Genomic DNA, 19,834 nt, shown 5'->3' on the forward strand with positions numbered 1-19,834 from the left:
GCCAGGATGGTCTCGATCTCCTGACCTCGTGATCCGCCCGTCTCGGCCTCCCAAAGTGCTGGGATTACAGGCTTGAGCCACCGCGCCCGGCCGAAACAATTCATTTTTAGAGTCTCAACAAAATAATAATATTCACTAGCAATCCTCAGTGCTGCTGAGCTGTTCCCGGAACTCCTGCCCTTTGTTCTGTCCTTCAAAGGCTGCTTGAAGGAAAGATGCTCTCCAGCCTTGCAGATCTAGACCTCCTTCTTCAGTGAGACAGGAATCAGAAGAAATATTCCATCTTGGTTGCAAGTAGAGGGTGTAAATCTTTCTGGTCACACCCAGAAGACAAACCAAACAACCCACTGAAGCACAAGAGGGAAGAGGTCACACAATGGGATCTTCCTTCTCCACCAGAAATACTTAAGATCTCCATTATCTAGGATCTAGGTCTAATTGATGTCAGCTACCCAAAAATCCCAATCATCAGTGGCCTGTGGACCACAGTAGAATGGAGGGAAGTCTCCTCTTGGGCTGCTCCAAGGTTTTGGTTCTGACAAGTTTCCATTTCTAAGCTTGAAAGGTTATTTTCCTTCTAACTCCAAATAGTTCCAAAAATATCAGAATCTACATCTTCACTCTTAATATTCAAGTGATAAAATTCAGTGGCACCTACAATAATCTTACACTTGTTTGGAAGAGAAAACATTCTAGGTATTCACTGTGAGAAAAAAATACCTTTTTACATGAATAAAAGTACATGAAATGCTAGAGGGATAGACGACTCCTCTGTCTAAAATGGCTGATGTTTAGAGAGTTGAGATACTTATTCTAGGCTTCTTGTTTGTTTCCAAGAATTCTTACTGGCTTTGTAGAATTGGAGAGTTTGAGTTACTTGGAAAGCATTATTTCAGATTGGTTTGTCCAACTGAGCAGACTATTTGTGAAGCTGCTGGGGAATTTATTGATGTCAATATTTTAAATATTCCAATAAATAATTTATGCTACTTCTCTCTAAGGAGATGTGGCAACAAGCATATTTTTAGGAAACTAATGAAGTTTCAAAATTATGAGGTCCTTTGCAGAACTCTCAGCGACTCAGGCTTTTCATCTCTGAAGTAGATCCATTGAGACTACACTCAGAAATCTCCTCTACCATGAAACCCTACCAGGCAGACTTATTTCTTTCTTCCTTTGTGCTTCTCACAGCTTTTTATATTCCATTAGGACAATGATTTTTTCCATTGCAGGATAATACTCTCCCATTAGAAGGTGTCTCCTCGGGACAAAGTCACACCTTGTTCACCCTTCTGTTCCCACTGTTAGCACAGTGCATGGCCATACTCAGGCTCAGGTAATTCTTGTTGGATGAAGTAGACTGACATACCGACAGCTGAGAAACTCAAGTGAGTCTATGCCTGCAAACTCCTCACATAAAGCAGGGTTAAATCGGCAATCATAATGAAAGATTTGTCATTAACTTCTGCCATTAGGCAGCACAATGCCCAAGGACACTGATGAGCAAAGAAAAAGGAAAATAAATATTTCAAAAGAACTGGGTTTTCGTCTGGTTTGTGGCTTTTTAACATAATGACTTGGGACAAATCACCTTATCTCCCCAGAGCTTAGTTTTTCTTGGGTATGAAATAGAACTCATAAAGTTTATTCTTCCATCTTTGAATTTTGTGAAAATCAGATGCCAACTGGAAAATCATCAAAACAGTGCACAAATACATAGTACTGTTATCATTTCAGTAAATTTGCTTATAGAGCTCACTTGCTATGCAGCACTGAATTCCAACTTGCTTGCTTAACTTAGGAAGTGATATAATATGTGAGAGGCAGTATATATGTAGTGTAAGAGCAAGGACTTTGGAGACAAATCTGGTTTTAAATTTTGGATCTATGATCTGTGAGCAAGGTATATAACATCACCCATCCGAATTTTTTCCATCAGTAATAGGGTATCATAGCACATGCTTTGTAGGGCTATGGTAAAGATTAAGTGAGAAATATCTGTAATGTACCTAGTACAGATCCTGCCCAGAAATAAAAACTCAGTAAATGACAATGGTAGTTATTTCTATTATTATCATTATTAACACTTGAAGTAGATACACTTCTGGAAGTGACATTGTCCCATCTGCAGACTGCATTCCATGGGGAAACAGAATAACATGTGAGGAATCATTTATCTCAAAGGATAAGCTGCTGGCTAGAAAACACTTCTCTGAAAAAAAAGATGTGTAAAAAATGGGTGAGAGTGCAAACAAGAATCCATTGATATGTGCCAGTTCTAGAAAGGGAGGGGAAAAACTAGTCAGGAAAGAGCAACAAAGGGTGTAGAGGCAGAGGAAGGTTCTGTAAGGACTTGCTAAGATGGAGCCATAAACAATACCACCTGGGTGTGGGAGGTTGGGAAACCCCAGCAGAGGATTAAGTGTTTCTATGAGACAGAAGGAGCTAGGCTGAAGTCTGTGAGGCAAAGAGACAAAGAGCCAGAGTAAGATAAACTGCCACGGCTCTCTGATTATAAGCCAAGAATAGGATATTGACATGGGCCCCACAGCAAAGGGCTGTTGTTAATATATAGATCTTTACAGCCATACCTGAACAGGGGAAAGCATCACAGTTGCCATCCAATCCAGCACTGTCCATTAGAAAGAGAATGTGAGCTGCATATATAATTTTAAATATTCTAATAGCCACATGTGTTAGTCACCTCCAACTGCTAAAACAAAATACCACAGTCTGGGTGGTTTCAATAACAATTATTTATTTCTCACAGTTCTGAAGCTGGGAAATTCTAGATTAAGGTCCTGGTCAATTCTGTTCCCTGGCAAGGACTTTCTTCCTGGGTTGCTGATGACCACCTTCTCCCTGTGTTCTCACATAGTGGAAAGACAGACTTTCTGGACTCTCCCTGTTCTTATAAGGATACCAATTCCATCATGGGGGCCCACCCTAAAGATGCATCTAAATTTATTCACCTCCCAAAGGCCCCACCTCCAAATACCATCTCCTCGAGGGTTAGGGCTTCAACATATGAATTTGTGATAGCACAAACATTCAATCCATAACACCACATTTTTTTTAAAAAGTAGTACAGGTGAAATTAATTTTAATAATATGCTTTATTTAATCCAGTTTAGTCACAACACTATTTTAACATGCAATCAGAATAAAACATTTTTATTGAAAATGTTAGATGTTTTTCCATCCCAAACTTTGAAATCGGTGAAATTGGTATCTATTTTCACGTACGCCACTTATGCCACACGTCCACTTGGACTATCCACATTTCAAAAGCTCAATAGCTACACATGGTATAGACCCCATCCCAAAGGAAAATGAATTTTATTCCCCTGACCTCCTAGGCTCTTAAGATCTTTTAAAAGCCTAGATTCTTACAGCCAGGAAAAGGCCTTTGGAGATGTTGCATTCAGAGATCTCTACATATTCTCAACAGGTTTCCCTTTAGCATGTTTACTTTAATTTAAGCAGTTTCACACCTGTTTAAATCTACCCTCCAATTCAATATTCACTGAAGGCTGACCTAATGCTTGGCCTGGACAGGTTAATCGTGGTTTATGTTCCATCCACTCTCTCTTCTAAGGGAAACTACCTTACCCACACCCTCCTCCTTCAATCCCCAGACACCCTATTTCTTCTTCTGCTCCCCACCACCCCTTTAGCCCAGCTGACCGGGAATGGACACATGACTCCATCTGTGTAGTCACCTGGTGTGGAAAATCTCGCTCAACCAGGGCTGACAATTGATGGGCCAATCAGATCCCCTGTCAGGAATATAGAGGCAGAATCAGCAAATAAGGAGAAGCACCAGAAGACACACACACAAAAGAAAACAGAGAGGGAAGGAGAGAGCTACAAATATTGGGTTTCCAGACACTTCTCAGATTTCTTCAGGGAGGGGTTTTAGGTGAGGGAGGTATGTGGCTTGGAATAGCTCCTCCTCAATCATTTTCCACATCAGGTTTCCAAAAGCCATTTCATTTTAACAGAGTGATTCTCCAGATGAAAGACGTTTGAAAGGCTCCTGTGAGAGATCTCAAAATAACAGTGATTCCTGGGGCTCTGGTAGAACCTTCCGGTACCAGCCACAGTCTGGGCTTCTGAGGTGCAGCTGTTTCGCTGTTTCTGGTTTTCCATGCGATCCCTGCACCTTTCAGGGTCACAACTAGTTTACAAGAATCCTTTATATGCTGAGGGAGCCTAAGTGAGTCTACCTTTTAATACAATTGCCTTCCACAGAAAGGGATATTTTCATACATATTTGAGCAAAGTTCTTTTCCACATCTCCCCTTGGACTTGTTTGCTCTCAATCTCAAGGCAGGACTTGGGCTGACAGAGAAGTGATGGATTACTTTTGATCACATCCCCAAGTAATTATATTCTGAAAATACCTCAGCACAGTGGCCTTCTGGGGACCCTTTTAAGTCTCACATCATCTACAGCAGTGGTTCTCAGCTGAGGCTGTGCATTCAAACTGTCTGGGGAACTTCTAAAATATGCTGATGTCCCAGGCCCTCCCTCAGACTCTGAAATCAGAAACTCTGGGGCAGGTCCTTGGGTGCCCGTATTTCTTAAAAACCTCCCAACTAATTCTAATGTGGGGCCACAGTTGAGAAATACTGTGTGATACACAGGATGTGCCCTCACGTAGACTTGGGTTCCTATCAAAGAAAACCAGATACTGTTTTTAATTATTAAAAAAAGCATACTTTTTTTTTTAAGAATACATAGTGAGGAATTATCCAAAGTAAGAAGTTTCACTCATCAATAGTATTCCCAATGGTCCCACTCCCTAGAGGTAACTATTGCAGTTTTTTATGTGTCCTCCAAATATTACCTATGCTTTTTCAAATATTTAAATCTCTCTCTCTCTCTCTCTCACACACACACACACACACACACACACACACACACACGTTTTCCCTCTGGCTTTTTGTCTTAGTAATATGTCTTGATTATTAGCTTAGAATTTCTTTTTGTATAAATTTATGGGGCACAGGTGTAATTTTGTAACATGCATAGATTGTATAGTGGTGCAGTCAGGGCTTTTAGGATAGCCATCACTCATATAATGTACATTATACTTATTAAGTAATTTTTTATCATACACCCTGCACTCTACTCTAGCCTAGACATTTCTGATAAAGAAAAATAGTTTCAGGGCTTGAGTACTTATTTTTCCCAAATAATAAAACAAAACACTGTATAAAACTAAAGTAATTAAAACAGTATGATCTTGTTACTGGAATAAATGAATAATTTGTTAGCACACAATAGGAAGTCAAAAAAATAATCAATAGAATTGATGTAGTATATGAAAATATTGGCATTTCAAATTAGTGTGGAAAGAAAGGATACACTGTTCAATAAATAGTATTGAGATAATTATTAGAACAATTGTCTATTCATTTTATTAAGTGATTCCTATTTTATAGCATATAAAAATTAATTAAAGATGAATTAAAGTCTTCACAATAAAACTAAGCATGTTAGAAGAAATAATTTTATAATTTTGGAGTGGGAAAAATCTTACTAAATAATACATAAAATCTAGAAGTCACAAAATAACTTTAGACAGATGAGGCTACATCCAATTTAAATTTTCTCTAAAAGAAAGACAGAATAAAGAAAAGTAAAATAAAATAAGGAAGTGAAAGGTAAAATTTATAACATGTATATAAAAGATTAATATCCACATTTTAAAAGTTTTCTATTTATCAATAAGAAACTGACAACAGAAAGCTAGATAAGGCTATGAACTGATAATCAATAGATAAAAAATATGAATTATAAAAGTATAAAAGATATTCAATGCAACACTCAAAAGTCAAGTTAAAACAATCTTGATATCTTTTTTTTCACTTATCACATTGGCAAAATGTTTTAAAAGATTAATATAAGAAATGGTGACTATTTGAAGAAATGGATATTCTCATACTTTGGTAGAAAATATGCTAAAACAGATTTTAAATGGCGATTTGGCACATCCTCACATCCTCTAATATACAAATTCATATGTCATTTGATTTAGCAATTTCACTTCTAAGTATCTATCCTACAGAAAGCAATTACAAAATAAGTGCATACGAAGATATATGTAATATGACTTTTTTTGTAATAAAAAAAGAAAACATTTTAATGACTGTCAATAAATAAAGTAAGGTATAGTTATATTGCAAATCTCACATAGCCATTAAAACAAATAAAATGACTCTATAAGAACTGATATGAAAAGTCAGTAAATTGACATATAAATTGTAAACAGCCAGGTGCAAAACAATTTACAAAGAGGGTTCAATTTTTGTCCAAGAAAGATACACATGCACACTTTTAATCACATAGAGAAAGACCTTGAAAGAATAGCAGACTTTTAATAGAGATACTTCTAGGGAAGTAAGTGAGATTTCAAGCTTGAGACTATGAAACGTAGAAGGAAACTTTATTAACACCATATATTTTACATAGTTTATTATGGCATATTTATTACATCTGTAATTTTTTTTTTTTTTTTTTTTTTTTGAGACGGCAGTCTGGCTCTGAAGCCCAGGCTGGAGGGCAGTGGCCGGGTCTCAGATCCCTGCAAGCTCCACCTCCCGGGTTCCCGCCATTCTCCTGCCTCAGCCTCCCGAGTAGCTGGGACTACAGGTGCCCGCCACCTCGCCCGGCTAGTTTTTTGTATTTTTTAGTAGAGACGGCGTTTCACCATATTAGCCAGGATGGTCTCGATCTCCTGACCTCGTGATCCGCCTGTCTCGGCCTCCCAAAGTGCTGGGATTACAGGCTTGAGCCACCGCGCCCGGCCCTACATCTGTAATTTTTTAAATAATTAAAAGAAGAAAGTTTTCTCACTGTTTTAATTTGTACTTTATAAATTCTGAGTTTTTCTTTCATATGTTTATTGGCCATCTTTATTTCTTTTCTTCTGAGCAGCCTGTTCACGTACTTTGCCCATTTTTATTCAAATTCTTTTTTTGTATTGAATGTACTATTTAAATTTTTTAAAGTATATTTTGCTCCATTGCATAAATGTTGCAAATGATTTTTTTTCTATTTATCGTTGTATTCTGATTTCATTTATACTACTTTCATCACATATGTTTTATTTATATTTTATGTAATTAAATGTATCAGTCTTTTCTTTGTATAGCTTTTGAGTTTGGAGCCATGCTTAAAAAGTTCTTTTCTACTTCAAGATTATTAAATAATTTACCAATTTAAAAAGTTATTTTTATTGCTTAATATTTAATATATGTTGTTATTCATCTGGAATTTATTTGGAGACAGGAATCCAGCTTTAACTTTCCTTTCCAAATGTCCTTTCCCTCAATACCACTGGGCTGAAACACCACATTGCCATTTTTGTTGGCGCTTTCTGGACTCTATTTTTTTCCCACTGATCTCTACAGTTTTGTACCCGTACTTTAATAATTATGTTTTGTGACATGCTTTAATTATCTAGCTAGTATGACGAGACTTCCTCTCTTGTATTGCTTTTCCTGCCAGAAATTGTTTGTCTCTTCCCATTTTCAATTGTAAAAGTTTATTGAGAGATAAGATGTTACAGACTCACTTTTACCTTTCCTCTCCTCTAAATATAAGTAAATACTCTGGAAATAACTCAACAGATGATTGTAAAACGACTCTGAAAGATGGAAAAAAGAAAGTTGACTAGCTAGGGACTTCAGGATGTGAGACACCATAGTGAGTTCCCCTGGGTTTTCTTTTTATGTCCCATATATTCCACGCTGAGCACCAGGGAGGCTTACAACCCCAAACCACCAACAGGCATAGAATAGAAAAACAAACATGAAAAGCCTACTGTCTCTGGCCAAAGGCAGGGAAAGGGTGAGCCCAGAAGAATCCTACCAGAGAAATAATCCTCTGGTCCTCATGCTGAGCTGCGGCAGGACCAAGAGACTGATCTGCCTGCAGCTGCAATAGTAGCACAGCAGACTGAACCACTCCCCACCCTACACATGCTGGCAAGTCCCACTCTCTTCAGTGTCAACATCAGCAAGCCCCATCCAATACCAGAATGCTGGTGGGCTCCATCTGCATCACCATCAGTAGTGTACCTATCCCATACCCAAGACAACAGGTAGGCCAATCCATCCTCAGGGGAAGCATTAGCAAACCTGAACAGGACCCATCCCCTCCTTCATACCCACCAAACAGCCCATGAGGCACTTGCAGTAATAAAGCAGGAGCCCAAATAGCAGCAGAAAAACAAGGTAGACTGTATTAGCATTGCAAGAACTCTGAAAACAAATTGTCATTGGAACTACAACTCACAAAAGTAGACCAGAACTTAAACACGCTAAGCCCCAAGAGGGTGACTGCTTACTAAAAATAAAAGATCTAAGTGGTATGAAGCTTGTTCTAAAATAATACCCAAAGTGTCCAGTGTACAAGTGGAAGTCATTCATCATACCAAGAACCAGAAAACATACAACTTTTATGAGAAATGACAATCAACTGATGCCAACTTTGAAGAGACTCAGATGTTGGAATTATCTGCAAAGGATTTGCAGATTTTAAGCAAAGGATTTTAAGCAATCATTATAAAAATGTTTCAACAAACAGTTACAGATTTTCTTGAAACACATGAGAAATACACAATTCCAACAAAGAAATAGAAGTCATAAAAAATAACTGAATGCAGAAAATAGAATTTAAATAGACAATAACAAAAGTCACCAGGTGAGTTTAGTAGTAGAGTGGTGATGATAAGACAGAACCAGTGAACGTAAGGACAAATCAATAGAATTTACTTGTACAAAAAAAATAGACAAAAAATTTAACAGAGCCTCAGAGGCTCTGTAAGATCAAAACAAAGATATTTGTATCATTAACATCTCAGAGGGAGAAGAAAAAGACTGTGTGGCTGAAAAAGTATTCAAAAAAAATAATGGCTGAAAACTTTCAAATTTGGTGAAATGCATAAACGCACAGATTCAGGAAGCCAAGTGAACCTAAATAAGATAAATCCAAGGAAATCCACATTAAGACACATTATAATTAAACTTCTGAAAACTAAAACAAAACAAAACAAAAATCTTAAAAACAGCCAAAGAGAAATGATGCATTACCTATAGACAAACACCAATTTGAATGACAGAAGATTTCTCGTTTGAAACTATGAAGGCCAGAAGGACCTGCCACAATATATTTCAATTCTTAAAAGAAGAAAATCCAAAACCATGAATCCTGTATCTAGCAAAACTATCCTTCAGGAATGAAGGGGAAAATAAAGACATTATCAGGCAAAGGAAAACTAAGAGATATTTGTCACCAACAGACCTACCATTAAACAATGGCTAAAGGAAGCTCTTCAAACAGAAAGTGATAACAAAGGAAGGCTGGGGCTGGGTGCAGTGGGGTCACACCTATAATCCCAGCACTTTGGGAGGCCAAGGCAGGAGGATCGTTTGAGACCAGCCTGGACAATATATCAAAACTCCAGTTCTACAAAAAAAAAAAAATAATAATAATAATAAAAGCATAGCATCCATGGAATATTCATCATAATAGACTATATTCTGGGTCATAAAACAGCTATTAACAAATGTTAAGAAATTGAAATCAAATAGAGTATGTTTTCTAACCTTATGGAATAAAACTAAAAATCAGCAGCAAAACAAAAACAGAAAAACCTTTAGGCACATGGAATTTAAACAACACACTTTTAAATAAGCCATAGGTAAATGAGAAAGTCTCAAAGGATATTTTTACCACCTAAATACAACTTAACAAAAATGAAGAAACAATAGAATTTGTAAGATGCAGCTAAAGTGGCAATAGAAAAATTTATAGCACCAAAGGCTTACATTAGAAAAGAGAAATGATCGCAAGTCAGTAATTCAAGCTGCTAGCTCAAGAAACAACAAAAGGAAGAGCAAAATATACCGAAGTCAAGCAGAAGGAAAAAATTAAGATAATAGCAGAAATAAATGAATCCGAAATAGGAAAAGAAAGAATTCATGAAATAAAAAGCTGGTTATTAGTCGAAAATTTAATATAATTGATAACTCTCTAGTTAGACTGGTGAAGATCAAAAGAAAGAAGACACAAATTACCAATATCAAACAGGAGATATTGCCACAGATTTTACAGTCATTAAAAGAATAATATGAAATATATGAACAACTTTACACTCATAAATTCAGCAATTTCAAAGAAATGGACTAATTCCCAAAAATCACAATGAAAACTCAGCCAAGATGAAATAGATAATCTGAACAGTTCTACAGCTATTTAAAAAATTGAATTTATAAATACAAATCTCTCCAAAAAGAAATTTCCAGGTCCAGATGATTTCACTGGAGAATTTTGTCAAGCATTTAAAGAATTAACACCAATGCTATACAATCTCTTTTTCAAAATAGAAAAGAAGGAATCACTTTCTAACTCATTTTATGAGGTCAGTACTACCTTGATATGAAACAAAGGCAGTACAAAAGAAGAAAAAATACATATCAATAATTCTTATGAACTGTAATATAAAAATCCTTAACAAAATATCATTAAATTGAATCCATCAATGTTTAAAAAAGAATAATAATCCATGACCAAATGAGATTTATTTCAGCTATGTAAGGCTGGTTCAATATTTGAAAATCATTCAAAGTAATTCACTGTATCAACAGACTAATGTAAAAAAAATCACATGATCATACTGATCATTGAACAAAAAGCATATAACAAAAGCAAGCACTCATTCAAGATAAAAACTTTCAGCAAAGCAGGAATAAAGGAAAGATTCCTTAACATCATACTTAATGGTGAAAGGCTGAATGCTTTTCATTTGAGATTGGAAAGGATTTCTGTTCTTATCTCTTTTACTTAACCTAGTACTGAGAGGTGCAGCCAGTGTAATAAGGCAAGAAAAAGAAAGATCATACAGAATAGAAAGGGAAAAATAAAATGCCTATTTGCAGATTATATGATGGTCTGTGTAGAAAATCCCAAGGAATTTACAAGAAGAAAAAGAAGAAGAAGGGGAAGGGGAAGGGGAAGGTAAGGAGGAGAAGGAGAAGGAGAAGGAGAAGAAGAAGAAAGAAGAGGAAGAAGAAGAAGAAGAAGAAGAAGAAGAAGAAGAAGAAGAAGAAGAAGAAGAAGAAGAGGAAGAAACAACAACCTAGAACTAATGAGTTCAACACAGTTGCAGGATTTAATATTAACATAAAAATTAATTGCATTTATCTATATTAAGAATGTGTATGTGGAAACTGAAGTATAATAATGCAATATCATTTTCAATTGCTCCAAAGAAAGTTAAGTACTTAGTATAAATTTAACAAAATACCTACAGAATCTGTATATTGAAAATTATAAAATGTTTCCTAAAAGAAAAAAACAACAACAAAGAAGACCCACACAAGTGCAGAAATTTTCCATGTTAAAGGATTGGAAGACTCAACATAGTAAAAATGTCACTTCTCCCCAAATTAAACTACATGTCTAAGAGGATTCCTATCAAAATCCTAGCAAGGGCCGGGCGCGGTGGCTCAAGCCTGTAATCCCAGCACTCTGGGAGGCCGAGGCGGGCGGATCACGAGGTCAGGAGATCGAGACCATCCTGGCTAACACGGTGAAACCCCGTCTCTACTAAAAAAATACAAAAAACTAGCCGGGCGATGTGGCGGGCGCCTGTAGTCCCAGCTACTCGGGAGGCTCAGGCAGGAGAATGGCGTAAACCCGGGAGGCGGAGTTTGCAGTGAGCTGAGATCTGGCCACTGCACTCCAGCCTGGGTGACAGAGCGAGACTCCTTCTCAAAAAAAAAAAAAAAAAAAAAAAAAAAAATCCTAGCAAGGTTCTGTAGATAGAGACAAACTCATTCTAAAGTTTATGTGGAAAGTGAAAGTCCCAAGGATCTCTAAAACTTTTGACAAATAACCCTGAAGTGGGAGGAATAACTCTATTTAGTGTATTGCTTATTATAAAGCTACTATGCAACTTACTATATAACAGTAGTCAAATACTCAAGAGAGTGTGGTATTGTCAGAGAGATAGGCACATCAATGGAAGGGAATGGAGAACCCAGAGATAATGTCACACAAATATGCCCAGTTGATTTCTTGACAAAGCTGAAAAACCAATCCAAAGAAAGAAGGGGAGCCTTTTAAACAATTGGTGCTTGAGAAATTGGACATACAGAGACAAAAAAAAAAAAAAAAAAAAAAAAAAAAAAAAAAAAAAAAAAAAAAATTAAATTTAACTTAAACTTGACATATTACATATAAATTAATTCAAAATAGATTAAATACCTAAACATGAAGTATAAAACCATAAATCTTTTAGGAAAAAATATAAAATATTTGTGAACTGGGGCTAGGTAAAAAGTTCTTTCGCTTTGAACTAAAAGCACAATCCATTAAAGGAAAAATTGATAAATTGGACTTTATGAAAATTAAATGCTCTTGCTCTGTGAAAGACCCTTTCAAGAGGATAGAAAAAAAATTACAGGGTGGGAGAGAATATTTGCTAAACATACATCTAATAAACGACTTATATCTAGAATATATAGAGAACTCACAACACTCAACAGCGAAAAACAACAACAAAACAATCCAATTAGATAACAGTGGGGTTATTTGTGTTTTGGCTTGTTTAAGTTCCTTAGAGATTCTGGATATTAGACCTTTGTCAGATGCATAATTTGAAAATGTTTTCTCCCAATCTATAGGTTGTCTGTCTACTATGTTGCTAGTTTCTTTTGTTGTGCAGAAGCTCTTTAGTTTAATTAGGTCCAACTTGTCAATTTTTCTTTTTGTTACAATTGCTTTTGGGGACTTAGCTAAAAATTCTTTGCCAAGGCCAATTTTCTAGGTTTTCTTCTAGGACTTTTATAGTTTGAGGTCTTATATTTAAATCTTTAGTTCATCTTGAGTGAATTTTTGTATATGGTAAAAGGCAGGGGTCCAGTTTCACTCTTCTGCATATAGCTAGCCAGCTATCCCATTTAATGGGGCAAAAGGCATAAACAGACATTTGACTGAAGATGAAATACAGATGACAACATGAAAAGATGGTCAGCATCATTGCCCATTAGGCAAACACAAATTAAAACCACAATGAGGTATCACTATCCATCTATCAGAATGACTAAAATAAAAAATAGTGATAACACCAAATTCTGGCAAAGATGCAGAAACTCTATTATTCATATATTGCTGGTGGTAACATAAAATATTATGGCCATTCAGTATAAATATTAATAGTCTGACAGTTTCTTTTAAAACTAAAAACTTAACATAAAACCCAGATATCATATTTTCAGGCATTTATCCTAAATAAATGAAAATGTATGTTCATGCAAAAACTTGTACATGAATGTTCATAGCATCCTTATTTGTAACAGCCAAATACTAGAAACTACCCAAATGTCCTGTGATGGATAAATGAGTGAATGCTTAAGCAAACTGTAGTAAATCCGTATTATGCAATTCAACATAGTAACAAAAAGAAAACAACTATTGATACACATAACAACTTGGATAGATCTCAAGGTTATTATGCTGAATGGAAGAAGCCATTATCATAAGGTTACATCATGCATGATTATATAACATTCTCGAAATAAAATTATATAAATGGACAACAGATTAATAGTCTCAAAGGGTTAGGGATGGGATCATGGCTTTAAAAGGGAAGTATAAAGAAACCTTGCAGTGATGGTATAGTTAGTGATATTTTGATTGTGGCAATAGTTACATGAAGCTAATGTGATGAAAACTGTATACAATCACACACACACACACACACACATGCACACACGCACAATGTGTACATGGATAGCTGATAAAATCTGATAAGGTCTGTGGATTGTACCAATGTCAATTACCTGGTTTTGATATTGTACTATAGTTATGTAAATGTTAACAGTGGGGAAGGCTGGGTGAAGGGGGCACTCATAGACTCATGAATCTATAAATAATTCTTAATGTTTTTTAAAACTATGCAAGCCAGCTATTCTTTAATAGCCAGAGTGTTTGCATGATTCTTTGTTTACAAAATACACAACTAGATCAACCATAAATTTAATGAGACCGATCTGTCAAGCATCAATTCATATATTAAAATTACACAAGGCCGGGTGCAGTGGCTCATGCCTGTAATCCCAGCACTTTGGGAGGCCGAAGCGGGCGGATCATGAGGTCAGGAGATCAAGACCATCCTGGCTAATACTGCAAAACCCCATCTCTACTAAAAGTACAAAAAATTAGCTTGGTGCAGTGGCGGGCACCTGTAGTCCCAGCTACTCGAGAGGCTGAGGGAGGAGAATGGTGTGAACCCAGTCGGGCCTGGGCAACAGAGAGAGACTCCGTCTCAAAAAATAAAAAAATAAAAAAAAATTACATGGATTAAAATTTTGTATTCGCAAGGTATGCATAAAGCAAGAGAATATTCACATTTTGCTCTCAAGAGTGATTTCATCCTTCACCCTGACCTACCAAAGTGGTAGCATCTATCTGTATACTGGTAAACCTAAAATTTTTGGAATACCTGGGGCTTTGGATCCCTTAGAAGTCATCTAACTTCGGTTTCTCCTTAAACACAGCTTAAAAAATAGGAATAAATAGTTATAATATATTGAGCACTGAACTGTTCAACTACCTGCTACACACTGGAAGGTAAGAAGAGGTCTCACAAGAAATGAGAAAACATGGTCCCAGTTCATATTGTTTTAGATACAGAGGATGGGACGCACAGGTGTGTTTTTAAGCCTTTGGAAATGCATTTAGGGGCAAAAAGGGGGAAAAATGCCAGTAGAAGAAATATTCAGAATGTAAATATTCAGTGTGATATAAGTACTTATTGAACGCTTATCTCGGGCTCCTGTAGTGTGACTGACCCACTGACGCTCTGGGTTTGCCAGGGAGCCTGTGGCTTTGGGACTTGCAACAACAGTATCATTAGTACTGCTCCAGTGCTGTCACTACTGCCACTGTTAGTTGTTGTTCATTTACATAACACAGATGTATTAGGCACTGTGCTGAGCACTCCACAAATACCATCTACAAATAGAATCGTCAAGCGAACTTTGTGAGATGGCATTACTATCCAGATTTTAAAGAGGAAGAAATTGAGAAGACATGTCTAGATACTTTCCCAAGGTCAGCAACTAGAAAATGTCAGAGTCCTGATAGGAACCCGGGTCATCTGACTTCAAAATTCATACTTTTTTTTTTTTTTTTTTTTTTTTGAGATGTAGTCTTGCTCTGCCGCCCAGGCTGGAGTGCAGTGGCCGGCTCTCAGCTCACTGCAAGCTCCGCCTCCCGGGTTCACGCCATTCTCCTGCCTCAGCCTCCTGAGTAGCTGGGACTACAGGCGCCCGCCACCACGCCCGGCTAATTTTTTTGTATTTTTTAGTAGAGACGGGGTTTCACCGTGTTAGCCAGGATGGTCTCGATCTCCTGACCTCGTGATCCGCCCGTCTCGGCCTCCCAGAGTGCTGGGATTACAGGCTTGAGCCACCGCGCCCGGCCAAAATTCATACTTTTAACCAATAGTCTATGTGTCTTCACCAAAGCCTGTTTAAAATCCTCCTCTTTGCTACTCTTTTTTCATGGCTTCAGGTGCTTTCCACCAGGCCTCAGGTGGCACCTCTGGGCAGTTCCCTGATTTCATACTGTCTCTGCTCTACCTCCTCCTAACAAATTCCATGTGGAGGATGCCGCACGGCCAATATAGCAGGCAAGGCAGATCTTCAGCAGAGCCTTGTATGAGGAGAGTTGAGTGGGTAGGTATGGAGGCAGATGATGAGAGAAGAGTGTATGTGTGAGTGTGAGAGATGTTTTTTCCCTGATTTTATTGTAATGGTAAAACAAGTTAGTAAATGAGTCTCTTTCTCCAGCCTTTTTAACCAAAACATTTGCGTTAGTGGTATAAGGCCAGGAAATATGCAAGGACAAAGAACTACCTGGTTGGATTCTTCTATTCTTGACACCACCTCAGGGGCTTGATCTCAGCTGGCTTCAGAGTAATCAAGGTTACCACCTTGTTCCCATTATCTAATGCTGCATAAAAACCACCCCCAAACTTAATTAATACAAATGGTTATTATCTCTCAGTGTTCTGTGGGCTGAGTGGGCTGAGCTGAGTGGTTCTCATTCCGGGTCTCTCATATAGTTGCAGTCAGATAGTTGTGGGGTCTGGAGTCATTTAAAAGTTTCTTTCCTTACATGTCTGAAGCCTAAGTTTGAATGGCTGGAAAATCTGAGGACTGGTTGGGATTCAATCCTTGTAGCCTCTCCGTGTGGCCAGCTTGGACTTTCTCACAGTATGCTGGTCTCAGAGTAATTGACAGTCATGGGCTTGGGCCAGCTTGTATTGGCTTATAAGAGCTGATTCTGCATATCTCCTCCCAAACCTGTGTTCAGTGCTATCATTTTGGAAGCCATAGTGGGAGTATTCACACCATGAAAACTGGCACACACTGCAAATCAGGAACTTTTTTTTTTTCTCCAGAGAGCCAGTTTACTAGCACATGACCCTACATGGTAGTTGGCTTTTCCCAGAGTGACTGAGACAAGAAACCCAGGAGGAAGACGTAAACCTTCATAGAACCTAGCTGTGGGTGTCCCAGAATGTTGCTGCCTTCTCATTCTATTGGTCAACCAAGTCCCTAAGGCTAGCCTTTATTTAAGAGGTGGAGAATTAGCATTAATCTCTTGTGGGAAGGGTAGCAAAGAATCTGTATAGTCTAGGAGCTGGCACAGAGTAGGCACTCAATAAATGCTTGATTAATGAATGACTGTGTAGTCATTTTAAACACTAATCTGCACGTCCTTAAGCCACTCTAAATGCACAAGTCCTTTTTGAAAGTTTTACATCAACCAACGATTTTTAAATCTCTGAGTAGCCAAACTCTAAAGCTGCTTGATATAGATCTATTTTACTGTGTCCGCAGATATTTGCAGACCTGTTTACTCAGGCCTTTCCTGGTTATGTACTCAATTGGTATTACTACACACATTAAAATCACAGATTGCTTGTTTTATAGACGTTTATAGATGTGCTGTTTAGGTTGACTTTATTTCCCTAAGTAAACTGCAAGTTTCTTAAGAGAATTCTCATGTATTTCTTTGCCACTCCTCCTTCCTACCATGCAAACTATGGATAGTTTTAAACACATACACATGAATACTGACAAGATAGGTGGTAGTTAGAGATTATAATGCTTAAAAGTGAAGGAAAGAAGGAAAGGTACTAAAATTTCTTAATTGCTAAGTTTTAGAGCCTTCCATAAATGTTCTCATTTAACTCTTCTATTTACCTAATGAAGTAGGTATTATTTCCGTTTCACAGTTGAGGGAAATGAGCCTCATGAAGGTTTAGACATTTGGTCCAAGCCATACTGGCAGGTGGAGAAGCTGGGATTCAAATGAAGACCCACATGGTTCTAAGGTCTGAGGCTTACGCATTCTTCAGGCTGCCTTCCCACTGCTTTCTACATTCCCCATCCTCTCGCACTCTAGCCTCTCTCCTTCAAGCACCTACAAGAGTCATAAAATGCTAATGCTTCTGAACTCCAAATAGAGTAATAAGCATTTCAAGTTCTACTCTGGTAAAAATGTCCTTAGAAAGCTTGGTAAAACAAGAAGCTTGAATGTCTTATACTAGGAGTGAAGTGAGCCTGGTAGCAGGGGGACCAGCTGAGGGCATACTGCAGTAACTCAGACAAAGTGTGTTGATGGGTTAGACCAAGGTAGTAGTGGTAGGGTGGAGAGATGTAAACAATTTGGAGAGATATTAAGAAGACTGACTCAACAGACTGGTGATTGATTGGATTGTGCAGGTGCTGATCAATTATTTTAGAACCATCATTCTGGCTGCTGCTGGGAGGTAAGACTGGAAAGAGGAAGCCCAGATGTGAGGCTTCTGTATTCCTAGAAGAAAGTGATAAGGGCTTTAAACTAGGGTAATATCTGCAGAGGTGGGGAGAAGTGGATGGATTTGAGAGATAATATGGAGTTTGAATCTGCTGAATGTGTTCCCAAATCGGATGTGAAAATGTGAGGAAGTTTGGAGGGGTGTTTAGGGTGAAATCCAGAAATCTACCACCAGGAACTTTTTACTGACCTAGGGGACACAGAACGGGGAGCAGATTTCAGGTGAGGATGAATTCTGGATATGGTCTAATCTGAGGTGAATGTATAACTAGGCACTGGCAGCCAGTGTGCAATTGCATTTAAAACAAGGCAAATATCTCTTATCTAAATGAGAGTCTTTGCTCCCTGTATGGGTTATAGATGATTGTGCCAAATACTATATGTGGCAGGCTTCTGTGCCAAGAAATAAAGGGCTCTGCAATTCTCAACGTTTTCATTTGACAGTGGTTCAACTCTCTTTCCAAAAGCCATTTATCATCCTGCAGGCACCTCTGTCATAAACAAGATGTCTTTATTGAGCCTTCCAAAGCTAATAAGAGCTATATGATTCAATCAGTGACAGAGACTCACATAACTCATAGAAAGTGTTGCAGGGAGATTTTAGTGGTCTCTTGGAGCACAAGGTCTGCCTTCACACACACACACACACACACACACACACACACAGATCTCATGTGCATTTTCTTGGAAGAACTCATAGGGTCAGGCACTAAGATGTGTTTGTACACTTCTGCCCGACATGCAGCAGCACAACCATTGTTTGAACAAGGTACCTGCATGTCAGAACAGGGATCCTGGGCCCCTTTGTTTCCTGCTACACTCCTGAGAAAGACGGGAAGCATTCACACCAGCTAAACAGCAAATCAAGGCTCTCCAGAGAGCTGCTTTTCCACACATCTTTTATAAGGATCAGCCCTCTAAGGGTCTACCCAGTCAGCAGGAAGGCAAACGGAGTATGGATGGCTCTAGCCCAAAAGAGTCCACTTATAGCTGCTTCACTAACATGCTCATTATACAACTCTTAGAATAGGCACCTAACACCAAGCCCCAATTAGATTCCCATGCCCCCTGTGGGAGCCCACCACTGCAGCTCAAAGCTGACTTCGCCTAGCCATGGTCTGCCACCCCACCAGTTGGGGACCAGCTGCCATGGAAACAGCCACTCTCCCCACCCAATGGAATATTTCTTGATCTAACTCCAACTCTGCCCATAGATGCCTTCCAAAGTGCCCCCCTCATGTCAAGGTTCCCTAGAGTGAAATCCACTAAATAAGAATTTTCTTACCTGTGAGAAGTCCTGGTGACCGGCAGTGGAAAAAATACTAAGTTCTAACAGAAGTGACAGGGACTCACAGAGCAAATGTGTTCGTTTAAAAGAAGAAAGGTGACTTCATCCCTGGTGCCGTGGAGTTTAAAAAGAGCAACGAGTGCTGCCTGGCTGAGCCAACTCCGCTTCATCAGTGATGACTCCATCCAAATTATGCAGCCATTGCCCAGACATGCTCAGCCTTCAGAAGGTAAATTGCTGGAATCTGACTAACCCTGTTGTTTTCAAAGAGCTTCAGAAAATCCTAAGGCACCAATTGCCTTAACTGGCACCAGGGAAAGAAAAATTATGCACTTATTTCCTTGAGTCATGTCATTATCTCCCCAACTCCAGCTCTGAAAACAGCACTCTAGGGAAGGAAAACAGATATTTAGACTTTCTGAGAGGTGAAAATTATTGGGGAAGTGGAGGCAGGGAGGAAGAAGAAGCGAAGGTATTTCAGCCAGAAGGAGGGGTCATAAGAAGCTGGAAATGACCACCTTGCTAAGAAATTTTCAGAGCTATGAATTTGTAAGCAAAGGCGACAAACAGGTGACTGGACTTTGCAAAGGGAAAAATATTCAGTTAAGAAAAGAGGTTAGTTGCTATAGGAAAAAG

General features: G+C 38.2%; 1 protein-coding gene across 1 annotated transcript in view; it reads right to left on the reverse strand.

Moving 5' to 3' along the window:
* AMOTL1 (angiomotin like 1) overlaps positions 1-19,360 on the reverse strand; it is a 178,329-nt gene extending 158,969 nt beyond the window's left edge. Inside the window, 1 exon segment of the mRNA XM_017882014.1 lies at positions 19,196-19,360. The gene's annotated coding sequence lies outside the window, so the exon portion shown is untranslated.
* Positions 19,361-19,834: the final 474 nt, after the last annotated feature.

Source organism: Rhinopithecus bieti, unplaced genomic scaffold (assembly GCF_001698545.2).
Source record: "Rhinopithecus bieti isolate Rb0 unplaced genomic scaffold, ASM169854v2 scaffold_12653, whole genome shotgun sequence".
Classification (NCBI taxonomy): Eukaryota; Metazoa; Chordata; class Mammalia; order Primates; family Cercopithecidae; genus Rhinopithecus; species Rhinopithecus bieti.